The sequence below is a fragment of the Mustela putorius genome, unplaced genomic scaffold (genome assembly GCF_011764305.1).
Source record: "Mustela putorius furo isolate JIRA1106 unplaced genomic scaffold, ASM1176430v1.1 tig00000275_pilon_pilon_pilon, whole genome shotgun sequence".
NCBI classification, from domain to species: domain Eukaryota; kingdom Metazoa; phylum Chordata; class Mammalia; order Carnivora; family Mustelidae; genus Mustela; species Mustela putorius.
This window is the reverse complement of record NW_025421341.1, coordinates 9,599,732-9,624,473: the sequence shown is the minus strand read 5'-3', so window position 1 is coordinate 9,624,473 and position 24,742 is coordinate 9,599,732.

Here is a 24,742-nt window from a genome sequence, read left to right as displayed (position 1 = left end):
TAAAACTAAACATCTAGGATGTCTCCTAAGACAAGACGCTTTGCTGTTCTTTTTTGTTTGTTTTTTTTTTTAAGATTTTATTTATTTGACAGACAGAGATCACAAGTAGGCAAAGAGACAGGCAGAGCGAGAGGAGGAAGCAGGCTCCCTACTGAGCAGATATGTGGGCCTTGATCCCAGGACCCTGAGATCATGACCTGAGCCGAAGGCAGAGGCTTAAACCACTGAGCCACCCAGGTGCCCTGATGCTTTGCTGTTCTTAATATTTCTTATACATACTATTATCTTTAGTACCACTTACTTTTAGTTCAAATGAAACAGGCCTAAAGAAATAAAAGTATGAAAAATTTTAAGATAGTTCAGAAGTAAAGTGTCAATGTCAGTCAAGGAGTTCCTGAGAAACTCCGTTTCTTCATTCTTTTTTGTGCTGAGTAATATTTCATTGCCTAGATATACTACATTTTATTTATCTAAAAAGAACGTCTTGCTGCTTCCAAGTTTTGGCAATTATGAACAAAGCTACTGTAAAGGTTTTATGTGGACATAAGTTTTCCATTGTGTAAATGCCAATGAGCATGACTACTGGATTGTGCGGTAAGAGCATGTTTAATTTTATAAGAAACCACCAAATTGTCTTTCAAAGTAGCTGTGCCATTTTGCAATTCTACCAACAATGAGTGAGAGTTTCTGCTATTCCATATCCTTGTCAGCCTCTGGCATTGTCTGTTTGGGATTTAGATCATTCTAATAGGCATGTAGTGCTATCTTATTTCTAGTCCTTCATTCTACTCACTGCATGTATTTTAAATGGAACCAGGGTCCAAGAGTATGAGAAGGAGGCATTCTCATTTATCTGTAACAATTTTCCTTTTTAGCATATACCTTTATTAGAGCATCCTACTCCTTTTTAGAAGGTAGATTGACTTCAGCAGCAAATCTGCAATGAGAAGGGAGAACATTGAGACCAAGCAGTCTGTAAGAATGAGATTAGATATACAGGATACATTATATAGGAGACATATAGCTTAGATATATAGACTGGCTATATATCTAAGTAAGTATACCCATCAACATAGAAATATTGCATAATGAATGTGTGGAATTCTGGTACAGGATGTGGTTTCTTATTTAAGAACAATACAGGAGCCAGATTGCCTAGGTTCAAATGTCACCACTACCAGCATTTCCACCCCCATTAATAGTTGTGTGATCTTGGGTAAGTTACTTAATCTCACTGTACCTCAGGTCTAAACTTGCATTTCCAGCTGCCCACTGAACAACTCTATTTACACGTCAAAATTAACATGTCTAAAACCAAACTCTTCATTTCCACCCCCCAAAAATCTGGTCTTACCACAGTTTTCCAGAACTCAATAAGAGGAAACTTCCTTCTACCAAAAGCACCTTGGTGTCATCCTTGACTCTTATTTCTCTCATATCCCCCATCCAGTAAGTCAGCAAAATCCTGTTGGCTCAAGCTTGGAAATATATCCCTAAACTGACCATTTCCCAATACCTATATTTCTACCACCCTAGTTCATCTCTTATCTAGACTGTTACAATAAGCTCCAGGATGGTTTCCCCTTTCCCACCCATAGCCACTAACAGCCCCTTCTAAGACCATCTAGAATATCCTTTTTAAGCCGAAGTCATAATATATCCTACTCTACTCAAACACCTTCAATAACTTTCCAACTTGGAGTAAAATTTAAAATTCTCACCATGATCTGGAAGACCCTACCAGACGATCCCCTATTGCTTCTTTAACCTCAAATCCTACCATTCTCCCCATTACTCATTCTACTCCACACTGACCACCTTGACCTGCACTGGCTAAGCTGCAGTTCCTAGAAAAAGCTAAGGAAGTTGCTCCCTCTGCCTTGAAACTTCTTTCTTTAGATATTTATAAGTCTAGTTCTCTCCCTTCCTTCAAAATTCTGCTCAGATGTCACCTTGTTTAAAAGGCTTCCCCCAACTCTCTTTACAGAACTTCACTCCTTCCCCTAGAACTCATCTTCTCTTTGTACTTCCTAGCATTTTATCTGCTATATACATATTTATTAATTGTCTCTATCCCCTTACTAAATGGTAATCTCCATGAGAATAGGAACTTTATCTGGTTTGTTCTCTGCTGTCTTCCCAATACCTAAAACAATAGGTATACAATAAAGGAGCAATTGAATAAAAATGGGGGAATATAAAATATGAAATACTTTGGATCATAACATAGAGCTGTGTGCATTTTAAATAATACAAAATGCTTAGAACATAAGCTCAGTAGTTATTGACTTTTAACGTTAATGTCAATCTAATTTGTTTTGCTACCCAGGAGTAATGGTGGGGCCAATCTTAATGTAACCCAACTACCTTTGATTTCCCACCATAACCCATTACTTCAGGAAAAATCCATCAAAGATGAAGCAGGACTCACTAAGTGACTAGGGGGACTACTAGAACTAAAACCAGACTAAGGAAAGAAATAGACTAAGATTGGGTTGGTGGTCAGCACCCCACCAAAATTGACCGGGGTTCAAGACCAAGCTCTAGTCCCACTGAAAGTTAAAGAATGTGATGAGGCAAAAATTATTGCTGAGCACTTCAAAGAGCATTCAGTTATTTCCTGATTAACTCATCTCATTACAAGGGCTACACTGAGAGATTCTCTCAGGGCACTGGGCAAAGCAGCAAATGTGCCTTTTATCTAGAGGTACAGCACCAAGGAGGAGAAGGTGAGCAGAAAGGCAAAGAATGTGGCCAACAGAACTCTTAAAGGGGTCAGAGCCACCTCTCATTAGTGCAGGTGCTTGAAAGGGACCGGTAAATGGCAATGGTAGGTCAGTGTATTGGTTGGATAGGACTGCAATAACAAAGCATCACAAATTGGGTGGATTAAATAATAGAAAAGTATTGTCTCGGAATTTTGGAGCCTAGAGATCACAATGTTAAGAGTTGGTGCTTTCTGAGGGCTCTGAAGAAAAATCTGTTCATGCTTCTCTTCTAGGTTTGGTGATTTCCTGGCAATCTTTGACCTTCCTACCCTGGTGGAAATAATCACTCCAGTCTCTCCCTTAATCTTCACATGGTGTTTTCCTTGGCTATATGCCACCTTTTTTTAAGGACCCAAGTCTTATTAGATGATCTCATTTTAATGTGATTACCTCTGCAGAGACCCTTTCTCCAAATAAGATCACATTCTGAGGTACTGGGACTTAGGGACTTCAAGATATGAATTGGGGAGAACACAAATCAACTAATATAAACCAGAGCAAGTCACCTACACATACACACAGATGGGGGAGATCATATTTACAGAAGAACATGGGACCCCCCCTAAGTCCATTAGGCAGTAGCTGAAGGGAGAGTGTAAACTGTCAAGTTTTCACAAAAAAGAGTGTTTCAAGATATAGAGACAAGCATTTGAGTAGAGATGAGGAAGAGCTGAAGCATGGTGGTTTGTGGTTGCTGTGATCCTAGCTAGGGATTATAGACACACCAACTTGGATATTCCAGGGTTGAAGGGGAGACTCAACCTAAATGCAGTAGAGACATGGCTGCATGGGGCTTTAAATCAGAGCTTCCAGGCCTAATTTGAATCCTGGTGCTACCACTTACAAACACTTCGAGTTTAACAAAGAAGTGTAAAACTCTTTTGACCTTACATTCCATAACTGAAAAATGAGCATAACAGTACTAATCTTATTATGTTGTGATAGTTCAATGGAAGGATACATGTAAAGTGCCTTTCCTTGTTCCTAACACATAGTGAGTTCTCAATCAGACTGCACTAGAAGGTAAGGGGACGCTTTCCCAGGGGGTTCTCTAATGTAGGACTTTTCCCAGAGGTAAATAAGAGAAAGTGATTCTAATGGTATCTAAGTAAAGACAAGTTACCCAAAGCAAGAATACTTATCTTAAGGAAATAGGCCACCTGGAGAGAAATCATCCTAGTTATACTTCCAAAATAGCTTGTCTTCTGCAAATTCATTTCAATAAGCCCTCTTTTTCAGATAGATTATCTTCATGATCTAACTTAACTAAGACGTGTTCTCTTGTCTTTAATATATATATATTATACTTTTTATACTTAAATATACTTTTATACTTAATATAGTATATTAATATTATATTATTAGTATATATATTATATTATGTTATATTATAATATATTATATATTATATTAATAGTATATTACTATTATAGTATATAATAGTATACTTTTATACTTATATATATACTTTTCTTGAATGAAAAGTAACCCTGTTTTATATGGCAGAAAACATGTACCCCTTAATTCTGTGTTAGAAACAGATGTATCATATTTTATAACAAGAAGTGAACTTATGGTCTATGTTTTTCCCCTTATGAAAATATGCAAACCCCCTACTTAACTTTGAATTCTTAATTTTCTTTCCATGTCAAGCAGGGATTCCCCTGAGTTTCTGTTCTCCTGATGTGTGTGTGAAATTGAGTAAGTGATTTGAAAAGCTTTTTTACTAAGAAAAGCAATCACAGCTAATACACATAAGGACTAATTAGCGTGAAGATGGATTTGATATCTAATGATATTTTATTTGTTAAAAGTGATGTATTCCAAGTAACTCCATCTTGCCTACATTTAAATGGAAAATAAATAATTGCTAGAAGGAAACATTTGGTGAAGAGTTATCCCAGAAGTTGTGTGACCATTCAAACCCAGATTTCCAGGTGGTTTTAGCTTTAAACTTCTTGGGTAAGCATTGAGGACCATACAAAACTTGCCAGGCCTGTTTCCCAGAAGTATGGCAGAAGATTCGTGTAAGTGTTAAGTAACTTCATTTATCTTCTTTTCCCTTTTTATTCATCAGTATGAGGTTCATTTGCAGAAATGGGTCATGGATCTAAGAAAATCAATAATCTGAAACACATTATAGACATAAAGCTTAACCCTTTTTCAAGCAGTTTCAAATGTACTCATCCATTTTTCTACCCCACTCTGGCTCCCACCCCTGCTACACTTAAACCTCTCAAGACCATCCATACTGGTCACTACATCCAATGGGCATTTTTCAGGCCTTCTCTTGATTAATATCCCAATAGCATTTCCTGCTTCTAATGATCTTCTTCATCTCAAAATATGTTCTCTTCTTGGTTTCTAGGGTACCACAGCCCACAGTTTTTGTCCAACTTCCATGGCTTTTCTTTTACTGTCGTTTTTCAGGATCTATTTTTTTTTCATTTTTACTTTTATCAAAGTTGTATTATACATAGTTTTAATAAATAGTCCTGCAAAGCTTACAGTGAAAAACACAACCCCTAATTCTACCCTTGATTTCTTCTCCCCATTCTTAAAGGTACTTCCTCTGATGTTTGTCTCTACATTTCTAAATAACACATCATTTCTAGAAATTTTTTTCCATTTTAGATTTCCAACTTGGGAAGATGAGTATTTGTCTTCTTTCCTACCAAACATACTCTCTCCATCTTCTTTTTCTTTTCTTCCCCTTCATCCTCCTAAGAAATTATATCATAAATTTTGGTTAAGTCAATGACCAGTATTACTTTATTATAATTATACAAGCGTTATTCATAGCTACATTATATTGTATACCAAGGTTACAATTCCTTTCTTGTACAACTTTCTGCTTTCCCTGGTATTAATAATTGCCAAGCTTTCTTCCTCTGTTAATAAGTTTACTAATAGCTCTAACAAACAAAACTCAATCCTAGTGTCTTAACACAATAGAAGTTTCTTATTAACTTATAAGAAATTCAATGCAGATGTTCCTGGTTGGTGGGAGGCCCTTTTTGGGGTGACTCAGGGAACCAGGCCCCTTCAACTTTAGCAATCCTCTGTCCTCTGGTGCCTCAGAATTTCCTATTGGATTCTTTCTACCTACAGGCAGGCAGGCAAGGTGAGATAAGACTGGACAATTGAGAGGGACATTTCTATGAGCTAGCATATTGGTAAGAATTCAAATCATACAACCCAAACTATATGCAAGGGAGGTTAGAAATAGTCTATGTTCATAAGAAGAAAAAAAATGAGTTGAGTTTTGGTGAATGTAGTGCTGTCTCTGTTATTCCAATTAGCATATAAATATATTTCACTCTTTCACAGCTAGGATACAACCAGTACTTCCACTAAGGCAATACTTCAAAGTCCTGGCAGTCATTGCTTATCCATCAAAGATCAAGATCCTTAGATAATGTACAGTCTTCTATCAGGTTCAGATATGAAACTATGAACTAAAGAAGAAGAACCTAAGAAAAGAGCCTAAGAACTAAGAATAAGAACCTATGAACTAAAAAAGACAATTTGCTATCCCCACACCACCCAATACACACATTCTATAGACAGTAGAAGAGCGGGAAAACTGAAGAATGGAAGGCACAGAACAGTCATTGGTACATAGCCATTATGCAATCCTATGAGCATGTTTTCAGTTCCTGATTATTAGCAAATTTTACCTTAGACCCTGATTCTGCTCTCTGGGAAGAATTTTCTAATTCTTTGTTTTCTATGTCTTCTGAATCTGCCTTCTGGGAAATTCTTCCTTGTCTCATTATTTTCCACTGATACCTCTGAAGTGGGTGTTGATATGTATGTCTTACTTGGGGACTGCATGTTGTACAGGACACTTGCTGCTTGGGGTTGCTTTAAGACTTACTGAAAAGTCCTAGGCCTTTTGAATCCAGGTTTATGTTCTCTTTGACAATAAATTTCACTCATACTCATATTTGTAATCTATTTGCTACCAGTTATTTCCATGTTCACCCAACATTCTTTCCTTGATATAATTCTCAATCTTCTTTATAACTTCAAATTCTCTCTCTCTTGACTCATAGTGCCTATCCGGAAGCCATATGAAACCAGAGGCTTAGGTGGAAGGTAACATCTTTAAGGTAGTCTTTATTTTAAGGCTGAATTCTATTGGTTAACTGAAAATTCTGGATAACTCCTGAAATCTATAAATACTTCATCCTCAAACTCTGTATCAAAACTTTAAGTTCCTTCTTTGTTTAAACTCCAAGAACTTCTCATTTTTTCTCAATGAGATCCCTTCTGGAGCCATGTTCTCCTGCTTCACTTGGGACTGGTTGTTCCCTAGGCCAATGGTGCAGATGAAGCACTAAAGTCTCTTTTCATATTCACCCTGGAAACCTCCTGGTCTTGCTGCAGTCTTAAGGTCCCTGGTGTACTAGGTCCCATTGTCAGGCTCTAGAATTTTATTTACTCTACTTATAAGTTAGCCTTAAGAAGCCTAGGTCTGAAACAAAGGACTGTATTAATCACAGCATGGCAAGCAGCATAGACATCTTGTTTGTGTCCGTTCCCTTTGTCCCCAAGTCTCACGGAAGCAACATGGAGGTGCAGAGGAGAATGTTGTATACACAACAAGTTACTTTATAGGAGAGGAGCACTGAACTTGAACTTGTTTTATAGCAAACAATAAGCAAGCCTTATCTTTGTCCCCATAGGGAGACATTTCCTCATCTGTGATTGTTACTTGCTACAGACATAACTTTGAGAAATGGCCCTAGAAGAACTGGTCAGGGTCTTGCATTCCTAGCATACTCAAAAAGAATATGCAAGGACACACAGGTTCCATGCAGATTGCTTTTTTCATCACCCATATATGCTATGGGAGTTCATGAACTCTCCAGATTTGCTCAATTATGGCTTTCTGCTAATCAACGTTGATGGCCCAACAGGAAGATTACTAGGGTTATTAGGAAGGCAAGGGTTACGTCTATTTTCCAACCACTGGATCCCTAGTGCCTATTCCAGTGTATGGTACTGGGTAGGTAATCCAAATAAACTAAGAGACTTAAGTGATTCCTTCTATGAATGGTATCGTATTCTAGAAGATAAGATAAACCCCTCTCTCTCTCTCTCTCTCTCTCTCTCAGAAATGCAAGAATGAAGCTTTTTAAAAAGAATATCCATTTTTTCATAGTGAACATTTGTTGTCATCTCTTTTCCCTTTCTCCACATCCTCTCTTTTGACAAATTCTGACTTAGATAAAATAATCTTAGTTTGGAATCCTTATTTGCCAAACACTAAAGTGTGCCTTTTCTACTATCCCATTTTGTCTGTCATTACATTTTTCTTGAGATATGATCAAGTAAAACTACTTCATATCTAGACTGGTCTTAGTGATCACTCAAGTGCAGTGGTTTATCCCCCAGGGAATGTTGGGCAATGTCTGGAGACATTTGTTGCTGTCACAACCAGGGTAGGGGGTGCTATTGACTACTAGTGGGTGAAGGTCAGAGATGGTGCTAAACATCCTACAGTACACAGATAGCACCTCCCAGTAAGGAAGTATCCAGTCCAGAGTGGCCATAGTGCCAACACTCGAAAATCTATACTAGCATGTGGATGAATACTGTGGATTAGTTCTTGTGCCAGCTATACAGGAATTCATTATCTTTCCAATTGCTTCCATTCTTTAGTATTTTAGAAACTTAAATCCACCTTCCCCTTAAAACTAAAATGATATTTATTCTACAACAATCTTCTTATCCATTTTTTTGAAGCACCTTTGTCTTTATAAAATCTTTTGGGGGAGAAGGATAAGTCAAATAATGTGGATTAAAGATTTACTACTATCCCAAGAATTCCCTGTTCTCATCTTACCCCTATCTCGTAGGCATACACATATCTCACTGTGTGGTCTGATGTATTAGTCTTGACTGTTTGTGTTAACAAGGACACAAGATGCATTCTGTATGACTATATCTAGCATTGAGCAGAAACATGGAGTTTGAGATTATTTCAAAAGAAAGCTAGCCCACCAATTTGACCCTTTATTCAACATTAGATCCATTTAAAAACAAAGTTGCTGAAAGTTTAGAAGAGCTACCCATAGTGACTTGACTGTTTCTGTATGTATATTTAGACTGAGTCACAAAGTAATATAAACGATGATCCACCACAACATAAGTCTTATTTTTACAGCAATCTGACCTGACCTAAATCAGAATAAATAGGTAAATCAACACAGGAAAGTCTGGCATGTAGGCTTAATTTCCAGACCTAAGAGATTAGAGATGAGTTTAGAAAGACATATAAGCACAGATCTACAAATATATACAGATTGCTTTTAACTCATCCCACAGATAGCATTCCTTTGCGTTGTCAACTTATTTGCTCTCCTGACATCCTAAAGACTATGGTTTCTATCCTCTCTTGAAAAGCATTATAACCCTGGGATTTTCCATTATCAATAATACTGAAAATTAAATTGCATGGCAGGCTAAAGTCTAGCTCAAAATAGTCTGGATCTCTCCTGGCTTCTCAATTCTCTCCAAGTACCTTTATGTGTCTTTCCCTTGGCCCCACTGAATTTCTGCTTTCCTTAAACACCATTTTGGCCCTCATTCCCAAGCCCTCTTCCTCCCTGCCAGCTGTCAGTTCCTTTCTCCTGTTACCACCCTGATTTCTGGCTCCAAAGTGATCCTCTCAGCAATGATCCAGACTCATAATTCAAGGGTGTAACTCCACATCCAGGGGGCAATGAGCTGTTTTTCCATGAAAGGATAGTTAGCACTGGAGCCTATGTCTTCTATTACAGGAAATTACATCAAACATTAATTTAACTTACAGGATCTCCAACATTCTTAAGGGGGAAGGGAAAAGGGAGGTGTAAGAAGCAAAAGAGAATCCACAAATAGATTTTTGTTGAAACATACCAGAAATAGAGCTTGATGTGCCAGCAGAGTATTCCAAACACCATTTTTTTAATGACTTTCCAGAATATAAAGAGTGAATCCAGCACATAGTTTATTACTACGATTGGAGCTTGTCTGATAAAATAGTTAAAAGACATCAATAGCTTCCCATAACTCATGTGGCTGAAACCTAAATGAATGGAATGGGAAACTGATGGTAAGTTGAGGAAATGGGTTTTTCTAGGCAACAAGACCTTTCTCAATGCTCTGAGACTGATAGGAAGTGAAGATGGATGAAAGACTGAACCAGAAAATAAAAGTTGTCTCCTTAAAAAAAAAAAAAAAAGAAAGAAAGAAAGAAAAAAGAAAAAAAAAAGAGCTATTTTTAATGCATTCGTCTTCTACGGAAAGAATAAAGGATAACAGAAATTGAACATTTTCTTTAAGTGCTCAGTAACAGCTTGTTCTTATTTGGTTTAATTTAATCCAAAGGATTAAATACTATGTCCAACTCTCCTCTAAAACGGTCATGAAATTTTACTACACTCAATCTCTGTTTTTTAACTTCCTTTCAGAATGTGTGTTGGTCTTTGTCCCTCCTTCTTCTGCTCCTGCTCCTTTTCTGGATACCATATCTCAAACAATGGAAACTAGATTGCTCCTAACTTTTAAAGGAAAATACCACATAACCGAAGTCATATCAGTGAAGGATTAATGAAAATCATTACATATGAGACATTAAAAATAGAGTAGTAAAGACTCTGACAGCATTTGAAAAATGAAGAATCTTAATTGAGGAGAGGGGATGTATGGATCAGGATTAAACAAAGCTGAGGGGCAGTGAGACATATATCTGTTGGCCTATAGGGACTCTCATACTTATTTTCATGTTAGCCTCTGGGGGGTGATAACAACTGGTAATGTGACAACCATGGGCTTTTTTCCTTGGAAACTTTCCTAAGCATCTCAACTTCATGGGATGGACCTAGTCATCCTTGTGTTCATGTAAAAAAAATTTTTTTTCTTTTTAAATAAGAAAGGAGACAAGAAAAATACCTTTCAGCTTTGTTTGAAGGTATATCATGAATCCACTTTGTCCATGGATTTTTAACTTTTTAAATCTTTCTTACATCGACATTTGTGTAAGCCTTCTTAGATACTTTTGAGCGAAGCCTGTATGCTTAAAAATTAATTTATAAAGAGCAGACTTTATTTTTGTGAGTGAAAGAAGTATTAGTCAAAGAATCAGACCACCTGGTACCTCTATTCAGAACTTGCTACCAACAGGAGGCAATCCAACTTTACCCATCCATTCTTCTGATTCCCTAACACTACTTATATTTTGTATAAGACTTTTTACATCTGAAGGTAATTATCTAGTCTACCTGTCTCTGTCCATAACCAAAAGCTTTTTAAAGAAAAAGACCATCTTTTCAGGTTTACAACTGCCTGACCTAATAGGGATTTTAAAATGTTGAATAAATAAATGAATGCACTGTCTGCATTTCAAATCTCCTCTCTTATTCCCCATTCAAGAGCTATTGTGAGAATAAAATGAATAAAGGTAGGTAAAACTGTCATTAAAAGGCAATGTATCACCAGTAACTACTTAAAGAGGGATGACAAGATAAATATGGGATGTGAGCAGTTGAAGGGAAGAAATTCTTTAAAGGAATATCCAACTGACAGCACACTGGCTATCACCATAGCTGAGGAAGACCCAATCTGAAGCTACCAAAGGCTAAGTACATAAGTGATTATTATTCATTGAACTATTTCTCCCTGTTGTTTAATATATGAAACCAAACTTATATTGTTCTTGCAAAAATGTTGCTATCCTCTTGATCCCAGGGGATACACAGGAGCATATACCTCTCTCTCTTTGACTTTCATTTGAGGTTGATCTAAACCAGATGGAAAATTTTTCATAGACATTGTAAAGTACTCCATCTGTGAAGCAAACAAAAGAAAGTAAAAGATAATGAACTACATGGAAGCTGAATTATCCATTAAGGGGTTATGCTGAGGTCTGATAATGAATTAACTCAGTGTTGTGTGAATGCTGTAGATAATGCTGAAAAACACTTTGCTCTGCTTGTCCTTTTAGGGTCACTGAAATTATGAATGTCTTTGCCAGTTGGTGGAAAATATGTACTTCCTCTTTATTATAGAAGTTAAATCTTTTTAGTTGGCCTTTTAAATTCATTCTCCAAGGGTTAGGCAAGCCCCTTGGTAGCAAGGTGACCATGGGCAAGATTTTTGTTTAGCTTTCCTATCTTCAGTTGCTTCATTTGTTGTAAGGAGGGGTATACTTACCTCACAAGTTTGCTGGGGGGGGAAATGACAAAAACTTCTATAAGGGGCTTAACAAAGTATACAGTGCCTATTATGCCCTCTGTATGATGGTAGTCAATAGTATCATCAGGCTTCTGTCAAATAATATTATCATGCTTTATTTATTCATATATTTTGTCTTATACACTGTGTCCATCACCTCAGTACCAGAACACAAGAAAAGGATCGTTTTCCAAAAGTTCACGAGCCATGTTTCTCCAAGATGATAGAGGATAGCTAGAACCTTCAAGCATCAGAGCATCGGTGTCAAACTTAGAGAGGTATTGAAATACAGGGGTACCCCTGCCAAAGAGAATAGCCAAAATTAAACAGAATCACAATACCAAATGTTGGTGAGGTTGTGAAGCACCTGGAAGTCTCCTCTTCAGTTGAAAAGAATGTAAAAAGTTAAAACTACTTTGAAACATGTACTTTCTCTGTGACCCAACAAGCTTACCGCTTGTTACCTGAAGGAAATAAAAACACATTTGCAAATGCATCACAAGAATGTCCATAGCAGCTTCATTTATGATACCCTAACACTGGGAACAACCCAGATAACCATCAAAAGGTGATTTAGTGAACAAACTATGTACACAGTGAACTACTCAACAATAAAAAGCAATGAGTGTTGGATGAACTACTGGATGTTGTATGAATCTCACAATTATAATTCGGAGCAAAAGAAGCCCTACACAAGAGAACAAAACCTATGAATCCTTTACATGACATTTTATAAGACAAAAAAAATCTATAATAGATTTGTTAATAGGGAAAAATTCAAGAATAGTTGCTTCAGTGACAGGAGGAGAGCAGGAAATGTTCTATGATAACTTTCTATATCAGCATGGGAACTGGAGTTGCTCCAGTTAAATAGAGTATTTAAAATACTCTATCAACGTATATTTAAGGCCTGTACACTTCATTTTATGTACATTTTCTATCAAGTGAAAATTAAACAATAGCAAACTCTACTTAATTATATGCAGGTTGAAGAATTTAAGGAGAAATATACTGATATCTAAAATCTATTTTGAATGCACCAAAAAAGTAAAATGGATTTGGGGTGCCTCAGTGGCTCAGTGAGTTAAAGCTTCTGCCTTCAGCTCAGGTCATGATCCCAGGGTCCTGGGATCAAGTCCCATATAGCGCCCCACAATGGGCTCTCTGCTCAGCAGGGAGCCCACTCCCCGCCCCCCCCTACCCCCGCCTGCCTCTCTGCCTACTTGTGATCTCGTCTGTCAAACAAAATCTTAAAAAATAAATAAATAAAATGGATTAAATTCTTTAACTTCCTTTTGTCATAAAGAGTCCTACTCTATTAAAAGAAATTATTGCAGAAAGTATGAGGAAAGGAATATATAAAATGTGTAATAGCTCAGAAGTAAAGAGAAACAACAAAAAATATCTCCCCAAAATTTGAGATTTCAACAGTCTTCTCTCTTTCATGTTTCCTTATTACTTTTCTATCAGACTAAGCCCAGCCTGTAAAGGAAGGTCTTGCCTACTTTTGGTCTGACTTAAGAGGCTTCAGCAAGAACTCCATCTCAATATCCACTACTTTGAGAGAAGATGACACCCATTTGCTTAAGCAGAGACCCAGCTTTGGGTGAAATTAGCATGGTGATAGATTCATGCCCCTACTGTAAATATTGGAACACCGGCATTGTCAATACGGTAATGTAATAAATACTAAGAAAAGGAAGTGCTCATTTCTCTCTGATCCAGCAGTAAGAGCAGTACCATGTACTAAAAATGCAATTTGCCTTTTGTTAACAGGATTTGGTTTCCTATTTTTCCACATTAGGACTAGCTATTTACAGGACCTGGTCCCAGAGGAGGTAGTCATGGGCTGAACTTAGTATTTTTTTCCATGTTTAAAATTATAGCAAAGCAGAAAAACATACATTATTTAAAAATAAAATCTCAATAAAGGCTCTATCAAAGCAATATAGTTTGTTCTTTAAGAACTATCACGGGATTTTGCTTTTTTATAGATGAGCATGTGATCTGAATACTTTGGCTCAAAGGAGAGGAAAATCAGGCAGAGTCAAAGGAAATGACCATTTCAAGGTTATGACTTCAAAATAATAAACTGGCTGACAACACTTGATTTAGGTGAACACAAGAGCGAAAGTAAGTAATTAAGCATGATTGTTAATTTTGCATTATATAATATATAGAATAATCACTTTCGGAAGAAGGAACTTCTGCTAATGACTTTAAGAAGGCAGCCAATGGGTGTTTTTAAGCTTCAGTAGTATTCTACAAAACTTTTCTGGAAAGGTAATAGGAAGCAGCATTCAAAACAAAAGACCAGTGTGGCTACCAGACAGGAATACCATTCAAATCCACGTGTCATCCAACCAGATCTTGTCAAAATTAGCAACTACTTGACAGGAAATTTATCTTTTAAAATTTCTTCAGCTCAGCTCTAGTACAATTTCCTAACAAGTATTAAGGTAGTAAATCCAAAAATAACGGCTGTAAGAATAAATGAGTCAAAAGCTTCATTTTCCTTGCCCACCTAAAGAAGACAAAAATATTAAGGGCTTTCTTCCATTTTTCTGGAGATGGAAACTTAAAGACATTATTTTAGCTTTCTTCTGCTATTTGTTCTTTTCTCATTCTGAAAAGAAGGATTTCAGAAGTAAGAATGACCACAAAGAAGTACATATGGCCAATAAAAATGAAAAATGTTTATTCTCATAGTAATTTTAAAAATATGAATTAAAGCAAGGAAACCATTTTTCTCACCTATCAAACTGGCAAGGATTAAAAATTGGCAAAAGAATGGAGGAGAAACCCTTATAAACAACTTGTATATAGGGATATAAATGTGCTATAACTTTTTGCTATAACTTTGCTGGTGGGAAGTTTTGGCAATGTGGGTTAGAGTTTTAACATATTCAATTTCTAACGAAAATATTAATCGGAGACACACACAAAGATTTATATTTTTTAAGTGTATTGCAGCATATTCTTATAGGAGCCAAAATTGGAAATAATCCCAACGATCATCCATAGGGGGCTAGTTAAATAAATGATGGTGCAGCCATATATGGAAAAATCATGATTTTTAAGAATATTTAGTGATATGTTTATAATATACCATTAAGTGAAATGAGAAATTGGCTGAAAATCCTATTTAGAGCACTATTTCGGGTTTCTAATAAATGTATATATGCATGAAAAATGCTACACGTGCATATATCAATATTTGTATATGATGGGACTTTGGGTGATCTTTGTTTTCTTTTTTTCTTGTATTGTATGTATTTCTACAATGAGCAGATTCTACCAGAGTACAATGAATCAATACTTCAAATTGTACAAAACAGAATTTGTGCTTTGTTTGGATCTGCCAGGCCATTGTCAGTCAATTCGGTTGAATGATGGGACAATTCAGTGATGGAAAAAAAATCAGGCAACCTGGTTGGTTGGCAGTTTGCAGACAAAAAAGTTGGCTAATTTCCCGTACTTGTAATTTTTCAACTAGCTGGTTTGGCATCCCATAAATACAGCTAAAGTTGGAACATTTGAAACTGAAAAAGCTTTAATGCCAAAAATCTTAGGCCTAAATTGAAAAAAGATGAACATTGTTTTTTTTTTTTCCTATTACAGTTTCTTTCATACATAAAAATGAACTAATAAAATAAATCCCCCATCACTACCAGATATATTTTTTGTGTGTTTTAAAGTGTAACTGCAGTCTTCAACCCTACCTGGCTGCAGAAGAGCTATTCATCAGGCCGGAAGGAGGGTAGGACAGGCAGCAGGAGAAGGGTGGTCCAGGAGAGGAATCAAGCCATCTGCCTCAGGCAGGGCCTCTTTGCTTTCATAATTTTCACCTCGTTCTATTGTTTTGCTATTTTTTTTAATTGGTTACCTTGGATATGGTCAAATTAACAATCATAGCTGTCCCCTCAGAGAGGTTCGCCAAAGGACTATCAGTGATTTTCAAGTTTTGTTTATTGCAATGTTCCCAGAGGCTAAAGCCGAGCCTGGCACATAGTAGGTATCCAAACACTGACAGACGAAAGCCTCTATAATATAATGCCCCAGAAAACTCCACAACCACTCAGACATGCCTTTTAGCTTAAAACTCTGGGAGACACATTTGAGTAAAAACACCCATGGAGAGATTCATAATTTAAATGATCAGTACTTTATACTCTAGTCTGATGAGTTTCAGTTCCTTGAGAATGAATTATGGCTGGTGTCTGGGAACGGTGTATCAAGAGTGAAGTTTCAGGGCACTTAGAAGAAGAGAAGGGAAATTAGGCTTTTCAAGTACAAGCTGTCCTACCTTTAAATAAACAGAGGTTCCCAATCCACCCTCACAGAGCTTGTTTTGAAAAGGAAATCTACAATCAAAATCTCAAATCTTGCTGGATGCTCTCACATGCAGCTCTCTCATTTAATCCCTTCCACAGTCTTTCAAGAGAGGTCTTTCTTATCCCCATTTTGTGGACAGGAAGTTGATGTTCGACTAGATTAATTTCTACTAAGGCCTAACAGCTAGAAAGTGAAGAGTCCAGATTTGTTTGGCTCTACAACTCCAAACTGTGGAGAAAAATGAATTTTAAAAATATATATATATAATATATATTATATATTATATATTATATATATATTTATATATAAAAATATATATATAGGAGACTGGGAATACTCTCAAGGAATTTCTTATCTGTATGGTTCAGAGAGGCCAATCAGGCAGCTTTGGTGGCAGTCTCTCGACACAGCTAAGTAGGTTGGGTGGGTTTGTGATGGAAGAAATTTAGAGAATCCCTCCTTCTTCCCCACCCCAACAGGCAAGACTATTATAAGCCTACTGCTACATTATCTTCACAAATACCATAACATAGCTGTGCCAGCCTCCTGGGTAATAATAAATAATAAAAAATAAAAAATAAAAAAAGAAAGGAAGAAAGAAAGGAAAAGGAAAAAAAAAATCCTCCCCAAGCACTTCTAATATCCTTAAATAAATACTGGGAAGTTCCAAGTAAATACCCAGAAAGCAAAGGTTGAACTGAGAACTAAACAACCTTAAATTATTTAAATTCCTGAATATCAAATAAAAGAACCAGACACTAGGTAAATTAGTGGGATGTTTACACACCAACTGGATAATTTCTAATCTAATTTGCAGTGGCATTCGGAATGCCGCTGACCATTTGAAATAAACAATATGTTGTCTTAGATTCAGATGATTACAATATTTTGCAAAGATCTGCTTTATCGTCCAATACCGTCTAGCAAAGGAATATTGCTTTAGGAGATGACTGTTGCCAAACTGGGGATTATCTACAGAATATACGTGGCTGAGGATAATTGTGTGTAGTATTAATCTTATCACTACACAGAAAACTCAAACAAGTTCTCCTGGATGGTAGCTGAAACTGAAATAAATATGATTTAGAGTACTTTTATTCCAGAGAGTAATTGTGCAGCTTGGCCTGCAGTCAACACGTATAAACAATGTTTGGGAAGTCAGAAATGAATGTTTTAATTTTAGTGAGTAGAAGTTTGTGAAAGAACATTTGAGTAGAACGAAACTGAGTAGAAAGAGACTGCTCTTAAAATAAAAAACTGACCACTCCCTCAGAAAGGCAGCTCTCCAGACAAGGGCTTTGAGAATCGGAAAGCTGGACTCTATTCAGCCAAGCTTCCTGATTTCTGAAGTTCTGGTTTCCTCTGCTGCCAACAGAAAAGCAAGGCATCCATAAAAATAGGAAATGTGCATTTTCAGCAAGGCTTGCCAGCTTGCAGTATTCACACATTTCAAAGAAAAGGTCAATGGGCCATGGCAGTGCTATGTCATCAAGAGAATTTGAGTCTGTACATGTTTCCGAATAATTAAGTACCAATAAGTGGGGTAAAATGAAAATTCACAGTGACAGATTACTAGATCTAATGATTTTAGAGTCTTGATTTAAGAAATTGGCAATATTATGAACCAAGAGTACATAACTATACATATTTGATGTCAGAATTCACAAGTGTGGGTCTCTAGGTCAACCATGTTCTAGTCAATAAGTATTGATTAAGAACTTCTATATGCTTGGATCTAAGACCTGCTATGAAGGTTACAATATAATCAGATATAATTCCAACCCTCTGAGAAAAGGGAAAGGAAACAAACTCATCATGTCAACTAAATGCCAAACACAGTCCTAAGCATGCTTACATTTAATGTGGCCACCCTTCAAGAGAGAGATTAGAATTTCTATTTCATGAAGGAAATGTACATGAGAGCATGAAAACAAATGAAAATTATATAAGATAGTATATAATTAAGTCTTATTCTGAATATCATCACATTCTACAGCTTATGATTCTCAGGAAGTAGTATGAAAAATCCAGAAGGAATGAAATCTTTGACAAGAGTGATTAACTACACATGGCATCATGAAGGAGCTGGTGCTTAGAATGCGTCTTAAAGTATAGGAAAAATTGGAATAGGTGAGACAATGTGTGGATGGAATAAGGTGTACCTTGAGGGCAAGAACCATATAATCAAAAGCAAAAATTCATAAATAAAAATAGTGTATGGGGCAGAGGTGAATGAGTGTAGAGCCTGATCTAATAGGAAGAGAGGGTGCATTAAGGAGAGTATAGGAGAATGAAATTGGACAGGATAGAAGTTATGTTTAGAGTGTAATGGATCCAAAACCCAAAAGGAGATAATCAGAGATTCTTGAGAATAAATGATAGGATGATTCAAATATTAAGCCAGATTATGAGCAAATTCCTAGTCATGGAGGCAGTCTGGGTTTTTTGCATTCAGGACATATCTGCATAGAAAACACTATGACAACACAGATGTCTTATGAAACCATCACTTGTGTCCAGAGATTAATGTGGTAACAAAACCTGAAACAGGAAGATCATTGCATTCTCTTTCACTGTGGGGAATGGCTTTGAACTATGGTTGCAGTAGTGGACACAGAGAATAAGGAAAGCTTTTCATTTAAAGGAAGAGTCTATGGAACTTTGTGATAGAGATGGGAAAGCATGAAGATGAATCCCAAATGTCTTGCTAAGCAAAGAAAGAACCACTAGCAATGCAATGTGGGCATAAGCCATAAAGAAAGCGCATAGAATTCAGCTCTATGCTAGGCCAGCATCAGTGGTTTAACTATCTTGTTTCCTCCACTCAACACACCATACCCATGATTCAGAGATAGAGGCAGGAAAAAGGAATAGATAGTAGAGGGATTGGTTAGTAATATACCTTTTAGTCCAATATGTATCTTTTCCTAAGAGAATATGAGGGTAGGGCTGGGTGATGTTAGAGCAGTTTCTGCACACCCATCCCACCAAATGATCGAATATTAAAGTCGTTATTTTAGTCCCAATGGTCTTCAGAAGTTCCCACAACATTCGTAGGCTTCACCACCTAATATCCGTGACCTCTCCAACATCCATCACTCCTAACTTCTCACCCACTACTATCGAATATGGGTTTATTTTATTTGAAGGCAATAGGACTAGTAAAAAAATTTTGTTGAGTTAAGAAGATAATGCTAAAAGTGAGAATGCTGACCAAAGTTGAGATTTTGATCCTCAGTAGTGCATTACATGTCTTTTGGATTTTGGATTAGATGCTTCAAATAATGGCTCAGCACTGTGGGTTCTCTCTGGCACAAAATTGGTAAACAATAAATATTTGCTAAATGAATAACTAATTTTCTTGTTTTCATTTTCTTTTTGGGTTTATATGGTGCTTTTGCTTGAAAACACCTAAAGGCCTCCATCATTATTGTGCTTAAAAGAATGCTAGATAATAGCTAATTATTATCTAGCATTTGGGCATTTGGGTGGCTCAGTGGGTTAAGTCTCTGCTTAGGCTCAGGTCATGATCTCAGAGTCCTGGGATGGAGCCTCACATCAGGCTTTCAGCTCAGCAGAGAGCCTGCTTCCCCTTCTCTCTCTGCCTTCTGCTCTGCCTACTTATGATCTCTCTCTCTCTCTCTCTCTCTCTGTCAAATAAATAAATAAATAAATAAATAAATAAATATCTTTAAAATGGCCATAGAAGCATTTAGCTTGGGAGTCCTGAGTCCAAGGACAGGCTTTGCCTAGATCATCCATATAGCTTTTGGACAAATTGATTCCTCTCTAGGTCTCTGTTTCCTCAGGGGTAAGAAAGGGGGCTGGATCAGGAGGAATCTCAGGCTTATTCTACTCTAACAACCTTGGAGTCTATGTAAATTCATTAAACCTAGCTATAAGAATACCTTGAGCCCTCCCCAGGACATTCATTTGGGTAAAATTTCTGCTCTGGTGTTAAAATATGACTTAGTAGGATTTTCTTTTCATCACCTGGTATAAGTCATTTGAAGAGTCTTCTGTGATAATCAGAGTGAATGTGGCTCCAAGCCTTTTCAAGGCCCTTAAAAATAAAGATGTTGATGATTCTGTGATACCCATGTATCACCCATTAATTTTAACACACAGGACATATGATTTGGTGTAATTATCTATAAGGCACTTCAACAGGAAACACCTGCTGAGATGTAGGTCAGCCCAGCTGCTCTAAATATGAAACACTTCTGTACATGTCCCTGTAGAGACAGAGATAAGCAGCCCAGACTCTCAGCAAAACCCTGAAGTCCATAGCTCCCTCTTCTTTCTCCCTTTCTTCCATCAGGGGTCTGCTGTCTCTCCCACAGACCCTACCTTTTATTTTCTTCCCAATAAAAGAGCAAAAGAACTACTATTAGCATGTACACTTCTGCTAAATTCTATCCAGATGTAATTGTCCTCTCATATTTGGGTTTTAGGGATTTTTTTTTTTCTTTCCCATTAAAAGCAACAAATTGGTGGAGGTTTTTTTTTGGTGGGAAGGTGGTGAGTGATAGGAAATTAATCAGAACTTAACAGATGGTTTTAGATCTCTGTCACATGCTATCTCCTATAACACCCATTCCCTAGACACTGTGTGTATCTCCAGGACTGAAAATCATACTCCAGCAACCCTGATTTCTTCCTCTTCTCCCACTCCTTGAGGTCAATAGTTTTCTTTTTAACTTTCTGCTCTGACTCTCAAATGTTCTCAACCTGCCCTTCAAGGTTTCCCTCATTTTCCTGTGTCTTCACCATTGGCGTAGGTTCTCCATTTTCCATACTGTGGTAACAACAGTCTCAGACCTTGGAGCTATTAGAGTGTAAAGGCCCCTAGAAAATATGTTTCTGGAATATTATTTTGTTAATGTATTACTAATAATACTAAATTAAATACTGATTAGGAATGGAAATGTGGCAGCAACTCAAATGTACAGTAGAAGCAGAAAACAGATCAAAGACTTTTCAGGAAGTGTTATGGAAAAGGGCTAGGAGTAGGTACTGGGTTAAATAGTGACCCCAAAATTCATTACTACCCAGAACCTATGAATATGACTTATTTAGAAATAGGGCCTTTGCTGATATAATCAAGTTAAGATGAGGTCATGCTGGATTAAGGTGGGCCCCAGTCCAATATGACTGGTCTCATGAGAAGAAGGCTATTTGGACACAGAGCCACCCACGGAGAACACCACGTGACAACAGAAGAGAGACAGGAGTGATGAAAGCCAAGGATTGCAGACTAGGAAGAGGCAAAGAAGGGTCCTCCCCTACAGGTTTCAGAGTGAGCATGGCCTGGCTGCCCCTTCAATTTCAGACTTCTGGCCTCTGGAATTATAATTTATATTGTTTGCGGACACCAAGTTTGTGATAATTTGTCATAGCTCCCCTAGGAAATTAATAGAGGTTATTACAGAGATTAAGTACTAGTGGACAAAGCAAAACCCTGAGAATCTCACCCTGTGCCCAGGAGGATAAGGACTCTGGGACCAAAGATCCTGCAGTGTTGGGAAGCAGATCCCAAACCTTGCTTGTCTACTGTCCATGGATATCAGCGCAGGTCCGAGTCAGTGTAGGGGAAGACGATGGTAATAGGAATGACTAGGATTGTTATGAAGATAAAAGAGAAGTAACAGAGAGGGGAAAGGCAAAAGAGATAAAATAGTGGAGAAAAGCATGATTTTAGAAAAATAACCTTGTTAGTGACTTTGTATTGATAACCAAAGTAGAATGAAGACTAAAGCCCCCAAATCTGGCTCTTGTGGATAAAATATTAATTATGCAAAATGTTTACCATTGATGCTTAATATATTTCTAGCACAAAAACAGTTATGTGTATCATTAAGTGTTAGAATTAAAATTTGTAATAATTCAAATTTATCAAAACAGCAAACTTTGTGTAAACACTTTCAGTAGTGACTCCTGCCATGTAGTCATTAGCTTACAACCTAAAAACAAAAAAAGCAAAAAGCAAGAAAACAAAAAACAAAACTGTAGGCAACTGTGCTTCACACCACTCACATAAGCACAGAGAAAATATAGCCTGATGCTGATGCTATTTATGGATTTTTACCACCAGGCGTAGACTTAATAAGGATCTGGAGAAACAAAGCCCTTTGTCGCCCACAAAAGCAAATGTTGAAAGAATTCAAGTCCATGGTGGTGGAATATCCTTTGGTATATAACATTTCTTGATCCAAATAAAAGTACGTGTTAGGTGTTCAGCAGAGAACTGTTGATCTTTCTCTGGCATTCCTCTGACATGTGTGCTGCCCGCGTTTTAACAAAGACGGTTTGTGCCGATGAGTGCTTGCTGGTTTGTATACCAGTCCCACCTATAAAATGTCTTTTCCATGCTCCCACCAAGACTTAAGAAAAATACCCTGCAAGCGTCAGTTCCCAATCGCACGTACTTGAAGTTCAGCTGAACTTTGTCTTCCATTAGAGACCAGGAACACAGTCTCGTGGGCTTCCTCTCCCCAACAAGCCAGATTTTTTTTTTATTTAATGATCAGTCTGGGTTTAAACAAAATACAATTTGTTTTGAGAGATATTTGAAACTAAAATAGGAAGTCTTGTTATTGGTTTATTGGTCTATAACCAGGTTCTTTCCTGCAGAGAGATGTTTTCAACATTCATGTGAAACACACACGCACACACACACACACACACACACACACACACACACAGGAGTACCCTTCCTAGAGATGGGATGTTGGTGCCCTCTTGAGGAAGAAGGAACAAGGCAGGGGAAAAAGTCGAAGGAAGAAGCCATTGGAAATGAGGAAAGGAATATTTAAGTAGCTCTGGGCAGCCAACAAGTCCCGTTTATCTCAAAGGACAATTTGTGACAGCAAGCTTTCTGCACTATTTTTTTTCCCCAGCACACACTCCCATATCTTTATATAAGTAGAGCCTGCTTTGCTCCTGCTTTTTATTTACAGTGCATTTTCCAAGGTAACACCATTTGGATAAGGCCATGCCTCCCTTGCTTTTCCGTAGCTCACAGTCAAAAATGCTTTTTAATTATTAAACCCACACTGTCACTTTGACCAAACAGCTGCCATCCAATCCCTTCTAGCTCTGCTCGAGGGTCACAAATCTCAAAACATGCTAGCTCTTGTCCCTCCTTCTCCATCGTAGAGTCTGGCCTAATGAATCTATGCCCCTTTGGTCTTCCTTCCCTCTCCTTGTTCTTCAGTTCTGCCAAGCTCCTCATCATTTTTCTCGAAATTCTTTGAACTCAGCCCAACTTTCTGCCTAATTCTGCTTCCAGGAATGTGGGCTTCAGGAATCTTTATATATACAGGACAAGTTAATATGTTTAGCTAGCATCTCTCTACCCATAACCCCTCTAATATAAAATCCTTTTAAGAGTTTCCTTGAAAGAAAATGGACTCATGAAATCTCAGAAAATGGAACTGACTTTCAGAGCATTTTACGTGATCCATTCCAATAAAGTAGACACAACCCCTTCTCCGCGTTTCTGGTCTAATGTTTGCAGGATGAAGTTTGCCTCCACCTGGACCCTTAGGACAAATGCAGACTTAGAGCCACTGGATTGTACTTCTCGTCCCACATTTATTACCTCAGGACTGGTCAAGATAAAGATGAGTTGGCTTCCAAGGGCCCATATACTATGGTAGATCAGAGAACTCGTTTTAAAAACTATGCTAAGAGTTCTAACTCCTTCCTCTGCCATTGTCTATGTAAATCTCAGTCAAGTTACTTAAGCTGTCTGGACCTCATCCTCTCATCTGTACAACAGTGTGGTCCAAATGTCTTCTTGTGCTAGGAGAACCTGGATCAGTCTTGTGGACAACAGGCCATCGCTACTTTTTGGCTATTTGCTATGTGACCATTATTCCTACATCCTTGAAAATACTGAATTTTTCAAAACTGTCTTAAGAAAAACTGTATTGAGCTTAAACCACTCCATTTTCACAAAATAATACATTAAGTAAAATAGAGGGTACTTGACTGGCTCATTGGAAGTGCAGGCAACTCTTGATCTCAAAGTTGTGAGTTCAAGACCCAAGTTGAATGTAGAGATCACTTAAAATCCTTTGGCGAGGAAGGGGAATATACTATTTTTATTGAGGAAAAAATAAAATCTTTTTAAAAAGTAAAACAGCATAGGATGACCCAGGATGTCCTTCAGCATTGTTTTGAATTGTCACAAGACAGCTTTGGCATCCTGGCTCCCAAGTAACTGCCTCTCCCTTGGTGCCTGGAGTTAGACGCTGCAGCTTCCTCCATCAGTGTGTCTTCTTCCATGTCAGAGGGAAGCAGGTCACCTCCAGGAAGAGAAACAGACTGTTGAAGCCTGGGTGCTTCTTCACAGACAAACATTTTTTCCTGATGTATGTGAAAGAGAATGTGTGTTTGATCTGATGGGG